This window comes from Harpia harpyja, chromosome Z (genome assembly GCF_026419915.1).
Source record: "Harpia harpyja isolate bHarHar1 chromosome Z, bHarHar1 primary haplotype, whole genome shotgun sequence".
In the NCBI taxonomy this organism is placed as follows: Eukaryota; Metazoa; Chordata; class Aves; order Accipitriformes; family Accipitridae; genus Harpia; species Harpia harpyja.
In genome coordinates this window covers 59,089,530-59,101,964 of record NC_068969.1, presented here as the reverse complement: position 1 = coordinate 59,101,964, position 12,435 = coordinate 59,089,530, and the positions used below count along the sequence as shown (strand labels likewise).

The 12,435-nt window shown below is 45.3% G+C and overlaps 1 protein-coding gene across 4 annotated transcripts in view; it reads right to left on the bottom strand.

The window, feature by feature from the left end:
* The window catches only part of SHB (SH2 domain containing adaptor protein B), a 75,308-nt gene that overhangs the window by 40,700 nt on the left and 22,173 nt on the right, over positions 1-12,435 (bottom strand). The window lies entirely within an intron of this gene.

Here is a 12,435-nt window from a genome sequence, read left to right as displayed (position 1 = left end):
TAACAAAGGACCACGCAGCCACTCGCCCACTCCTCCCGCCCCCCTCCGGTGGGATAGGGAGGAGACGGAGGAGAGAAAAGAAAAAAAAAAACCTGGAACCTCGAGGGTTGAGATAAGGGCAGTTTACTGGGACAACACACACACACACAAAAAAAAAGGTTACAACAACAACAACGGTACGAATGAAAGAATATACAAAAAAAGAGTGATGCACAGTGCAACTGCTCACCACCCAGAACCCGACGCTCCGCCACCGAAAATCGAGAGAGAGCCCCTCCCCCCGGCCCGCTCCCCATTTATATACTGAGCATGATGTCACATGGTATGGAATAGCTCCTTGGCTAGTTCAGGTCGGCTGCCCTGGCTATGCCCCCCCAACCTCCCAGGTTCCTGAAAAAATTAACTCTATCCCAGCTGAACCCAGGACATTATCCACCCCTTATTCTATACCATCTACATCATGCCCAGATCTTACATTTTCCAATCAACTACTACCACTTTCTTGTCTTATATATATATGTATATGGACATTCCCCCCCCCCCCCCCCCCCCAAATAGTATTCCCTTAGTTGATTGGCTATCCCTCCAATGTGTCCATCAGTTTTATTTAGTCCATGACTTTGGGGCTCCATCTGTTGTAACAGTTCTTCAGCATAAGAGAGATGGTGTGAGGTGTTAGGTTGTTGTACGCTGCCTCTGGAACTTGTGGCCGGTACATTTGGTGCAACCCACACCCTTGGCCTGCAGGTCGAAGAGGCTGATCTCAAGGAAATTGCTGGGCACCAGTTCAAGTTCTATCACTGTTGTACTTGGCTCAGTTTCAAAGTCCATCCTTCAGTCATTTGGGTAATTCTTACAGTAATACCCTTGATATGGCATATAGACACTATAGATACAATGACATACATTGGCAGGTTATTTAGCAGTTAAATATCATACAGCCTAATTCACTGGCTATTCTCTCCCAAAATCAAATCTCCCTGAGGTACACATCGAACTTCCCCATCCTTCTGCGTCACCCACCAGGTGTACCCAGGTCCCTGAGCAAAAACAACCCCTTGGATGGGTTTGTCTCTGCTTGAGGGGGGACTAACCCAGACTGTCTTTCCTAACATACTCCTCATGCGCACTACAGGGACTTTATCCCCTTCTACAGTATGTGGAAGCCTTGGTTGGGCGGGGCCAGCCCGATTGGTGGATCCTCTAGTATTAACTAACCAGGTGGCTTTTGTTAAATGTGTATCCCAATGTTTGAAAGTTCCACCCCCCATTGCTCTCAATGTAGTTTTCAGCAGTCCATTGTATCGTTCGATTTTTCCGGAGGCTGGTGCGTGATAAGGCATGTGATATACCCACTCAATGCCATGTTCTTTGGCCCACGTGTCTATGACGTTGTTTCAGAAGTGAGTCCCGTTGTCCGACTCGATTCTTTCTGGGGTGCCGTGTTGCCATAAAACCTTCTCTTCAAGGCCCAGGAAAGTGTTCTGGGCAGTGGCGTGGGACACAGGATATGTTTCCAGCCATCCATGAGTCACTATAGAGATAGAGCACTGGCCACTTCTCTCTTTTGGCAATGTCTAACGCTAGCTGGATGGCTTTCACTTCTGCAAACTGACTCGATTCACCTTCTCCTTCAGCAGTTTCTGCGACTAGTTGTGTAGGACTCCATACAGCAGCCTTCCACCTCCGATGTTTTCCCACAATGCGACAGGATCTGTCAGTGAACAGGGCATATTGCCTCTCATTTTCTGGCAGTTTATTATACAGCGGGGCCTCTTCAGCCCGTGTCACCTCCTCCTCTGGCGACATTCCAAAATCTTTGCCTTCTGGCCAGTCCGTGATCACTTCCACAATTCCTGGGCGACTGGGGTTTCCTATGCGAGCTCGTTGTGTGATCAGTGCGGCCCACTTACTCCACGTGGCATCAGTTGCATGATGTGTAGAGGAGACTTTCCCTTTGAACATCCAGCCCAGCACTGGCAGTCGGGGTGCTAAGAGCAGCTGTGCTTCAGTACCAACCACTTCTGAGGCAGCTCGAACTCCTTCGTATGCTGCCAATATCTCTTTTTGAGTTGGAGTATAGCGAGCCTCGGATCCTCTGTATCCCCGACTCCAAAACCCCAGGGGTCGGCCTCGGGTCTCCCCAGGTGCTTTCTGCCAGAGGCTCCAGGTAGGGCCATTCTCCCCAGCTGCACTATAGAGCACATTTTTAACATCTTGTCCTGCCCGGACTGGTCCAAGAGCTACTGCATGAACAATCTCCCGCTTAATTTGTTCAAAGGCTTGTCGTTGCTCAGGCCCCCATTTAAAATCGTTCTTCTTCCGGGTAACTTGGTAGAGAGGACTTACAATTTGACTGTAATTTGGAATATGCATTCTCCAAAAGCCCACAACACCTAAGAAAGCCTGTGTTTCCTTTTTATTAGTCGGTGGGGACATAGCTGCTATTTTGTTGATCACATCCATAGGGATGTGACGACGCCCGTCTTGCCATTTTACTCCTAAGAACTGGATCTCCTGTGCAGGTCCCTTGACCTTACTTTCTTTTATGGCAAAACCAGCCTTCAAAAGGATTTGGATTATTTTCTTCCCTTTCTCAAAAACTTCTTCTGCCATGTTGCCCCATACAATGATGTCATCAATGTATTGCAGGTGTTCTGGAGCTTCACCTTTTTCCAGTGCAGCCTGGATCAGTCCATGGCAAATAGTAGGGCTGTGTTTCCACCCCTGGGGCAGTCGATTCCAGGTGTACTGGACGCCCCTCCAAGTGAAAGCAAACTGTGGCCTGCACTCCGCTGCCAAAGGAATGGAGAAAAATGCATTAGCAATGTCAATTGTGGCATACCACTTGGCTGCCTTTGATTCCAATTCATATTGAAGCTCTAACATATCTGGCACAGCAGTCCTCAGCGGTGGCGTGACTTTGTTCAGCCCACGATAATCTACTGTTAGTCTCCATTCCCCATTAGATTTCCGCACGGGCCATATGGGACTATTAAAGGGTGAGTGAGTCTTGCTGATCACTCCTTGGCTCTCCAATTGGCAAATCAGCTTATGGATGGGGATCAGGGAGTCTCGGTTGGTGCGATACTGCCGCCGGTGCACTGTCATGGTAGCAATTGGCACCTGTTGTTCTTCAACCTTCAGCAACCCCACAACCGAAGGGTCTTGAGAGAGACCAGGCAGGGTAGACAGCTGTTCAATCTCCTCCATCTCCAATGCAGCTATACCAAAGGCCCACTGGTACCCTTTTGGGTCCTTGAAATACCCCCTCCTGAGATAATCTATACCAAGGATGCACGGGGCCTCTGGGCCAGTTGCAATGGGGTGTTTATGCCACTCATTCCCGGTTAGACTCATTTCAGCTTCCAATACAGTTAGCTCTTGGGATCCCCCTGTCACACCAGAGATACAGATGGGTTCTGCCCCCTTATAACTTGATGGCATTAGGGTGCATTGTGCACCAGTGTCTACTAGAGCCTTATATTCCTGTGGGTCTGACGTGCCAGGCCATCGAATCCACACTGTCCAGTAGACTTGGTTGTCCCTCTCCTCCACCTGGCTGGAGGCAGGGCCCCTCTAATCCTGGTTAGAATATCCGTTACTCACTTTTCGCACACGTGAATCAGAAGTCCCTTCAAGAGGATCAGAAATGGGATCAGCCCATCTACTGTGTCTGGGGGACTGCTCACGGGAAACTGGAGCAGCAGCTTTCCAAGAAGAATCCTCTTTTCTGGTTGCTTTTTCTCGCAACTCCCGTACCTGTGCATCCAGGACTGAGGTAGGTTTTCCATCCCACTTCCTCATGTCCTCTCCATGGTCACGCAGGTAAAACCACAGGTTAGCCCATCGTGTGTACTTTCTCTCTCCTCTCTCTTGGGCAGAGGAGTGCTTACTCCCAATAGCTGCGATGCGGGCCTGTACAGGTGGGGAGGAGGACATATCCACTTTGAATTGCTGGAACTCTCGGGACAATTCCTCTACAGCTGAGACACAGGCCCGTAGGGAGGAAGAGAGACTTCCTTCGTATTGCCAGAGTTAGACAGCCAATTCATCCACCGGTTGTCCATTGCCTTCTTTCCAGGACATTACTGCCAATGAGTTGGTGTAGGTTGGTGGTGCACTTCGTAGAAACTTCCGCCACATGGGTTGTGTGCATTGGACTTCATCTGGATCTGTGGGTGACTGCGCATTTTCTGGATCATTATAAATCGCCTCCAGCACGGCTAATTCCCTCAGGTACTGGATACCTCTCTCCATGGTGGTCCACTTGCCTTGGTGACATGTAACTTCATCCTTGAAGGGGTATCTTTCCTTTACACCTAACAGAAGTCGCCTCCAGAGGCTGAGGACTTGTGTTTTTCTCCCAATTGCCTTGTCGATGCCCCCTTCCCTAGACAGAGATCCCAACTGCTTGGCTTCCTTACCCTCTAATTCCAAACTACTAGCCCCATTATCCCAGCATCGGAGCAGCCAGGTAACAATGTGCTCACCTGGGTGGCAGCTAAAATCTTTTCTCATGTCACGCAACTCACTCAGGGATAGAGATCGGGTAATTATTTCAGGTTCTGCCTCTTCCTTTTGTTCTCGTGATGACCCTGGTTCATCTTCATCTCTCACTAAGCGAACTGATTTCTTTGTGTGTTTCTTCTTCTGTACAGGGGCGACTGATACTGGCACAGGTTGATTCTCTGGTTTAGCTGCAGTATCTGTCTCCGGGGTTGGGGTAGCCACGCTGCCTGTTGTCGGGGTTGGGGTAGCCACGCTGCCTGTTGTCGGGGTTGGGGTAGCCACGCTGCCTGTTGTCGGGGTTGGGGTAGCCACGCTGCCTGTTGTCCTGTTTTCCATCTTTTCCCCCTTTTCCCCCTGAGGGTGCTGCCTAATATCAAGTAGTGTTTGGTAGATACTGGCCAGGGCCCAGCACAGTGCAGTGACTTGTATGTCTTTGGAATAGCCACAGCGCTTTTCTTTCAAATATTCTACCACTTCATGAGAGTTCTGTAGTTGTTTGGGAGTGAAATTCCAAGCCACTGGAGGTGAGAAGTTCTCTAGATACCTGCCCATATCCTCCCACATGCCGTGCCACCCATGAATATCCAGCTTTGGGGCAGATCTCTGGGTGGTACTCTTAAAGAGCCTTTTTGCAGCCCTAAACAAGACCTGAAACATATTCAGGAGGCATAGCACTAACAGCACACTGGCTTGTGCATCCCAAGGATATTCAAAATTCTCAAAGGCTGTTGTAATTAGTCGGAAGGAGAGAAGGGAGGTGAATGGACGGGGGGAAGCATCCCCCCCAACTTCCCCATGGATTGAGTGTAATTACCAATAAAATCCGATAGAAGGTGCCCGAAGTATGGAAATGATATCACTGCCTCATACAGATACCAGCTTAACCTCATGACCAGTGATGTAATCATTTCACAAGTCGACATTGCCCAGTACAGCAAAATGATAATCCCAATCACTCTCCCAGAGGTGAGAAACGTAACTACAGGCACTATGTAGAGCATATAAGAACTTACAAAACGCCACCATGTAAACAAATGAACCAACATTGTGACTAACATCTATTTATCTAATATAAGAAATGCGTATAACAAATTTGTTTCAACACGCTCTGGCCAGATCTGTCGTTATCTCAACCCTTCCTGCCCCACGTTGGGCGCCAAAAAGGACTGTCGTGGTTTCAGCCCAGCCGGTAACAAAGGACCACGCAGCCGCTCGCTCACTCCTCCCGACCCCCTCCGGTGGGATAGGGAGGAGACGGAGGAGAGAAAAGAAAAAAAAAAACCTGGAACCTCGAGGGTTGAGATAAGGGCAGTTTACTGGGACAACACACACACACACAAAAAAAAAGGTTACAACAACAACAACGGTACTAATGAAAGAATATACAAAAAAAAAAAAAAGTGATGCACAGTGCAACTGCTCACCACCTGGAACCCGACGCTCCGCCACCGAAAATCGAGAGAGCCCCTCCCCCCGGCCCGCTCCCCATTTATATACTGAGCATGATGTCACATGGTATGGAATAGCTCCTTGGCTAGTTCAGGTCGGCTGCCCCGGCTATGCTCCCCCACCTCCCAGGTTCCTGTAAAAATTAACTCTACCCCAGCTGAACCCAGGACCAAGCATCCATTCCTTCACTTCACTTTTTGTGGAAGAACAGGCCAGATTCATCAGACACTGAGCAAGTAAATTGCATGAATGAAGTTAAGTTCCTTCCACATGCACCCTGTTCTAGTCTGTTATGACCTACATTTCTAAAGTTCTGGACACCTTATTCCCATTATTTTGGGTGTAAATTGTGTCATAATAAAAAGTTGCAAGAAACGGAAAAAACTCTCAATTTATATTCAGGCTTGTGATTCAAGTTTCACCATTTAGTCCATTTCCAGCCTACATCAAGTCATAAGAGCAAGATAAGGGTGTTAAAATGGGGGCAGGGTGGGGGGTGGAAAGACATTTAAATCTTAGCTTAAACCCATTCAGGACAATATGTTTGCAGGCTGAAACTAAGGAACAAAATTCTGTGCATGCAACTGATGCACTGAGTGGCAAGACACAGGGCCTCTCTCTTTCTAGCTCCTATTCCAGAACAGGGTAGGGGGATGGTTACTCCTTCAGGAAAAGGCCAATTTTACAGTTACCCGGCTGTACAGAGTAGAGAAGAAGAGTTAGTTTTTTATTTTCATGCATTTGTAAGCTGGTATGTGCTATCGAGAGCAGCAAGCACCACTGTAATATTAAATATTAGAGAAAATGCCTTAAATTATTTTAGGTGAGGAAACAGATTCAAACATAGAGGAATGTTATTCATTTTATGCATCGCTGGTTTCCACCCCCAGTTATGCATCCAGTTATAGCAACCACAACACACCACAGTCTCTCCCAACATGAGGAATAAGACTGTATACATTCTGCCCTTATCTCCTCACACTCCCTGATGGGGTGTGAAGTGCTCCATGAAGACAGTAAGAGAGTACTGATCATCATGGCAACTGAACATGGATCTAAAGTGATACAGTTTCACAGCACATGTGAGGTCTACTGCTTTGCTCAGAGAGAAGCTAAGGACTTATGTTGAAGTAGATCCAGCATTATTTCAAACATGCGTCAATTCATGCACATCAGACCTAATGCAAAGGAAGATGTCCTCTTCTATAATTGTCCCTAGACAACTTCTTCCCTTTAAATCATTGCTGAATGAAGTCTCTGTCAAAATTTCTAATGAAATAAGAAACAACTTGAAATAGATGTTGAAGCCCAGGAGGTTTCTAACTAACATTACTTCTAGCATATTTTAAAGAAGAGGCGCAGCTGTTCAGAACATATGTCCTCACTTCTACTGGGCTGCAGGGAATCCTGCACTACAATCAGGCTAGCAGCAGGTGAGGACCGGGCTCTATAAACGCACACAGTAACACTGTACGCACTGTGGAGCACTGTGCTTCAAATGATGGGTATGCTCAGGACACATCAAACATCCCCTTCTTTGTCAGCTCTAGGAAGAGCTCCCCATGATTTCCAGTGCAGCCCTTTAGAAAACTCCCAACATGTAAACAAAGCCATCTTGTTACCAGTCACAAGCTTACTTCTGTGTGCTATTGAACTTCTTCAAATCTCACTCAGTGGCTCTCCACATTGCAAATGATGAGTTGAGAGCACATACACATCAAATTTCAGGAGTGAAGAGTTACCTTGCACTTCTTCCCACACTTTTTTAAAGAAAAAAAATCTTAAAACTTGTTCTTCTAGAATGACCAGCATGTAGTCTCATTCACACCATCTAGCAACAGGACAATGAATGTAAGAGTTCTAGTGAGGAAACTACAATACCATATGAGATGGATTGATGATGCATAAATTCTCATTTTGGGCTGATTTCTAGTTATGGCTAGCCTAGTGTTAGATACTCAGAATCTAAAACTGGAACACACACCAATGTAGGAGGAAGAGAAGAAGCTTAAAGTCTTTTGAAAACTATGCCAGCTCTTGAGCTTAGTGGCCAAACACAATTCCTCTTCTGTGTTGGCTACAGCTGTTTCCCATGTTCAAATACAAGCAGATAGCAAATCTTAAACAGAGACACTACAGTGCTTAAAGTTCAGGTTGGCTTGCTAGGCTCAGTGACCTTCAATGGGCCAGAAATGTTCTCTCTAAACATCCCATGCTGTAAGTACTAATCTATGCGGCCTAATATTTATCAAAGTAATTATCATTGCTTTTTACATTATTTGCAGTGGTAACTCAGAGCCAACAAGCAACATGCCAGAGGCCATCTGGTAAAGGATTTTACCAGAACTGACTCACCACCAATGTGCTGTAGTGGCTATTCAGATGAAGTTACATGTCTGAACAAAAAAATGGCCTCTCCACTTACAAGGGAAACTGATATCCAAGACCTTTTGAAGTAGGTGCAGGTTCATGGGAATGCTGTTTTCTCCACACTCCCAGCATTTCTGTGATAGCTTGCAGCAAAACAGAGCTACTGCTCCCAGCATGTCCATGGGGAGCTCCCAGTTAAGGCAGGTGCACTGCTTTTGCTAGGCTGCTTGTCATGTATTGGAGATTCCATTGTGATTCAGGCACAGACTCTTACCACAGTCCCTAGAAGGAAGCAGGGAAGCGCATGAAGGCATTTGCTCTTCTAGCATTGCCTGCACCTAGAGACAAAGCTCAGCTTTCTGCATCCACAGGGAGGGAGGCAAAGCACAAAATCCCTAGGCACGAGCTAGTTAAACTTGCTCACTGTTATTCTACTGCATAGCCAGGATGATGTATATAGAGACAGAACAATAAATACACAGAAAAAGAAGAAAGGAAGGAGGATGCTACTGTTGTGAGCCTATGAACAAAAAAAGCTGTGAATTTTCATTTGGAATTCTCTCTAATATCCCCCTTGTTTAACCTTAAAAAAGCTCCTGTTGACAGAATCCTCACATTTGTTAAGGCCCCTCTGGATGGAGGCTCTAACCTTCCTCATCAAACACTTCCCTTAGTTTATGTTCACCTTTGCTGATAGTGCAGATATGTCATCACCCAGGTTGATGAACCCATTGAACAACACAGGCAAGACAACAGGTATTTCTGTGCCATGATTTAAATGCTCTAAAGTATCCCTAGAAACAATTTCCACCTCTTCAGGTCCAGCACACAGGTCCTTCTCCTGTACCAGTCACCCACCCCTGCAGCAGGTACACGAACTCATCTGTTCAGTCTGCCCTACACAGACCAGGTTTGTATGGGAAAGGACATGTTCTTCTCAGATTTAACTACATCCGGGAGACTTGAATTCAGCTTTCCATTTATGGCCAGAAGCCCTTCTGCGACTTACTTAGATCTTCCAGTCTTCAAGGGGTACTGGCAGCATGCTGCTGTGTTGACTCAGGACTGACTCAATGCATGTCGAGCACTTTCCCTGATTCTCGTGGGTCAGCATATCTGACCTACAAGATCTAACATGCCCAGTTCCCAGGATGACTGTGTGACTACCCTCTTGTGAGAAATGCATCAATAACAAAACTGAATTCCTGCCTCCTCAAATACCTGCCTTTGACTGTCCAGACGGAGATTTTTTTATGCCCTGAGTAGCCTCTAAAGTTACCATGAACAGAAGAGAGGCACAGTATATATTTTATCAATAGTGTTATGACAGCCTTCTGAAGTCTCTTCACAACACAGCATTTGCTCCGTGAGAAATACCACATGGCATGTTACATCTCAGGAAAGTAACTATTTTCAGAAATCCTACCCATTGAAGTCTACAGAATTCTGAAATACAAGAAGAGGGGTTTCTCCCTGTCTGCCATATCCTTGAGGCAGATGCATAACAGAGGCCAGAACCCCATGCAGGGGCTGATGTCCCTGGCACAGTGCTAGGTGATGCCTAAAAAAGCAAAGGAGAAACATGGTGTACATTCGAACTTCCAGGCAGGGCACAGTTCTGAGGCACTTCTAGGCCTCTAAGAAATCAAGGCACTGATGTACCATATGCTTACCTCAACTTTCAAACCACTGTCCTAACTCAAGGGCCTAGGCTGCCCTAACTCTCCTTCACTACCCGTCCTAGAGCACAGAAAACACAGCTCCTGATCTGGAAAAGACAGGAGTGTTTTTGCCAACACATATCCCTGAAGGTAGGCATGCCCCTCAGATAATGCTTTTTACTTCCCCTCTCACAGAGCCATCCCCCCATTTTTGATAATGTGGTTCCAAATTAGTTTAAGACTTGAACTGACTTTCATTTTACTATTGTTCAAGTAAACTGCTTTTAATATTATAGCATGTACCATGCTAGGCACCTTGTATTCAAACAATTGTGAGTTGGAGGTAAGGGGCTCCCTTCAAAGCCAAGCAGCAAGTTAAGAAGGGCAACAGATGCAGTCTATTATCTCGTTCTTGTAGCCAGTATTCTTTATCATATCTTAAAAGGATACAGTTCTTTGTGCAACAACTTGGCTGACAGTGTATCTCCACCTGTGTGATGATCCAAAATCGGATCCTCCTCCAAAGGTGAGTTTTAGGTGCACTCTATGATCCAGCACACAGATGGCTGTGGCACAGACTGCCTTGATTTAGCATTTGACTGCAAATATTTCATGCAGTCTGGGGACTTAATTCCTTCTGAGAGGCAGAGATACCTGGAAAAGGTGTGTCAACAGGTGCAGTAGCCAGGAGAAAGTAGAAAGATACTATCCCTTTCAGCTGTTAGCGCAGTTATAAATCAGCACATGGGGCTGCAGCTTTATGAGGAACCCCAGTCACAGTAATGTTATCTTGCATTGTTTCTTCTCTCCTCTTCTCTTTGCCTCCAGTCCTTCCTCACCTATTTCTCGCTAGGATGTGGTTATCAAGGCAGTATCAGCAATGCCAGTATTTTCTTAGCAGGTTACTTTTTTCTCTCTGGTCCACCTACTTCTCAGGATCCTTAGAAATCAGCATCTTCTCAGCTATCTCTACTTGTTATCGTGCATAGATGATAGCAGCCAGGCCAGGATCTCACTCCATGCATGAATGAACACATAAGTTATTGCAGATATCATACATTTCTATTCAGGTGTAAGCTTAGCTTCTCAAATTGAAATAGTAGGGTCTTATTTCATATGGACATTTGCTTTTGCCTAATCCTCTACTAACTCAAGAAGCATGCAGCATGCACAAAAACTTTAGGTTCCTATTTCAAACTAGCCCTTACACCTGGTTTCCAGAGTTGATCAAGAGTTAGGGTACATTGGTAAACAAGGAATAACTGGCAAAAAGCTGTTTTGTCTTCTATCTCTCCTAAAGTGCATTCTGCTGGGGTATGCAGATTCCCCCTCTCTGGGATTAACCCATGTTAAATACAGTCAGAAGGACTTCACCAGATTAATTAGCTAAATGGATAGCCATATAATGTTCTTTTGTTCAGGAGACAGCACAGCTAACAAAAAAACATAATAAACAAAACAGTAAACATTTTGAGGCCAACCGAACTGCAGTCCAAAGGTCTTCTTTAGAAGTAGTAGATACATAAAGAACTCACCTGGGAAATACAAACTGAATCTTTAAAAACTCTCCAAAAAGATGCCTTTGGATTTTCATTTGTCAAGTAAAACACAAAGGCAACATCTGTGCAATGAAAAACCCAAACATAAAACCACATGCTTGAATATAGTGGATTATAATCTGACCTCACCAAGGTTTATGGGAAGACTTTCTCTATTTCTACCAGCATTAGGACAAGATGACTGGAAACCAAATACCCAAATCTCAAAACACTAAACATCTTCAGGGAGATATCAAGCATCTTCTACTGGCTTGATCATACGCATATTCACAACACTTGCTATATCATTATACTCAATTAAACCCCAGTTTTGGAAGTGCCTCTAGCATCTTTGAGAGCTCCTCATGTTTGCTTTATAAGAACATATGGAGCAGATATAACAGCTTATCAGCTGCACCAAACACCAGTTTGGCAAAAGGGTGTCATGCAACTGCAAGGGTACACAAGTTTACTGCCCCTTACTTTAGCTAAGGCATTCGGTATTGTCCACTAAACCACCCCATTTATTATGGCTAATCTGGAAAAGGAGATAAAATAAGCTCCTGTCCTAAACTCAGGAAAAAAGAAATCAAAGCACAGCAAACTTCATAGTTAAAATTACAAATGCTAATCACTGCTGTATAAAGAGCAAGAACTTATTTGGACTAATTTGTTTTTCAAAGAAATTACTCAACTAGAATGAATAGATTTACACCAATGAGAAATAAAAGCTCCCAGCCCCACTATAAGATACCAAAAACTTCCAAACAATGTAGTCTGCACGTCATTTCCTCTGTCTCTCTTCAGAAGTGCTATTTAAGAAAAGAAAAATAGGAACACTTGCATGAAAAAAGGATCTTTGCATCCAACAGCCTCATCTTCCCCCACTGATTAATCTTTCCTGA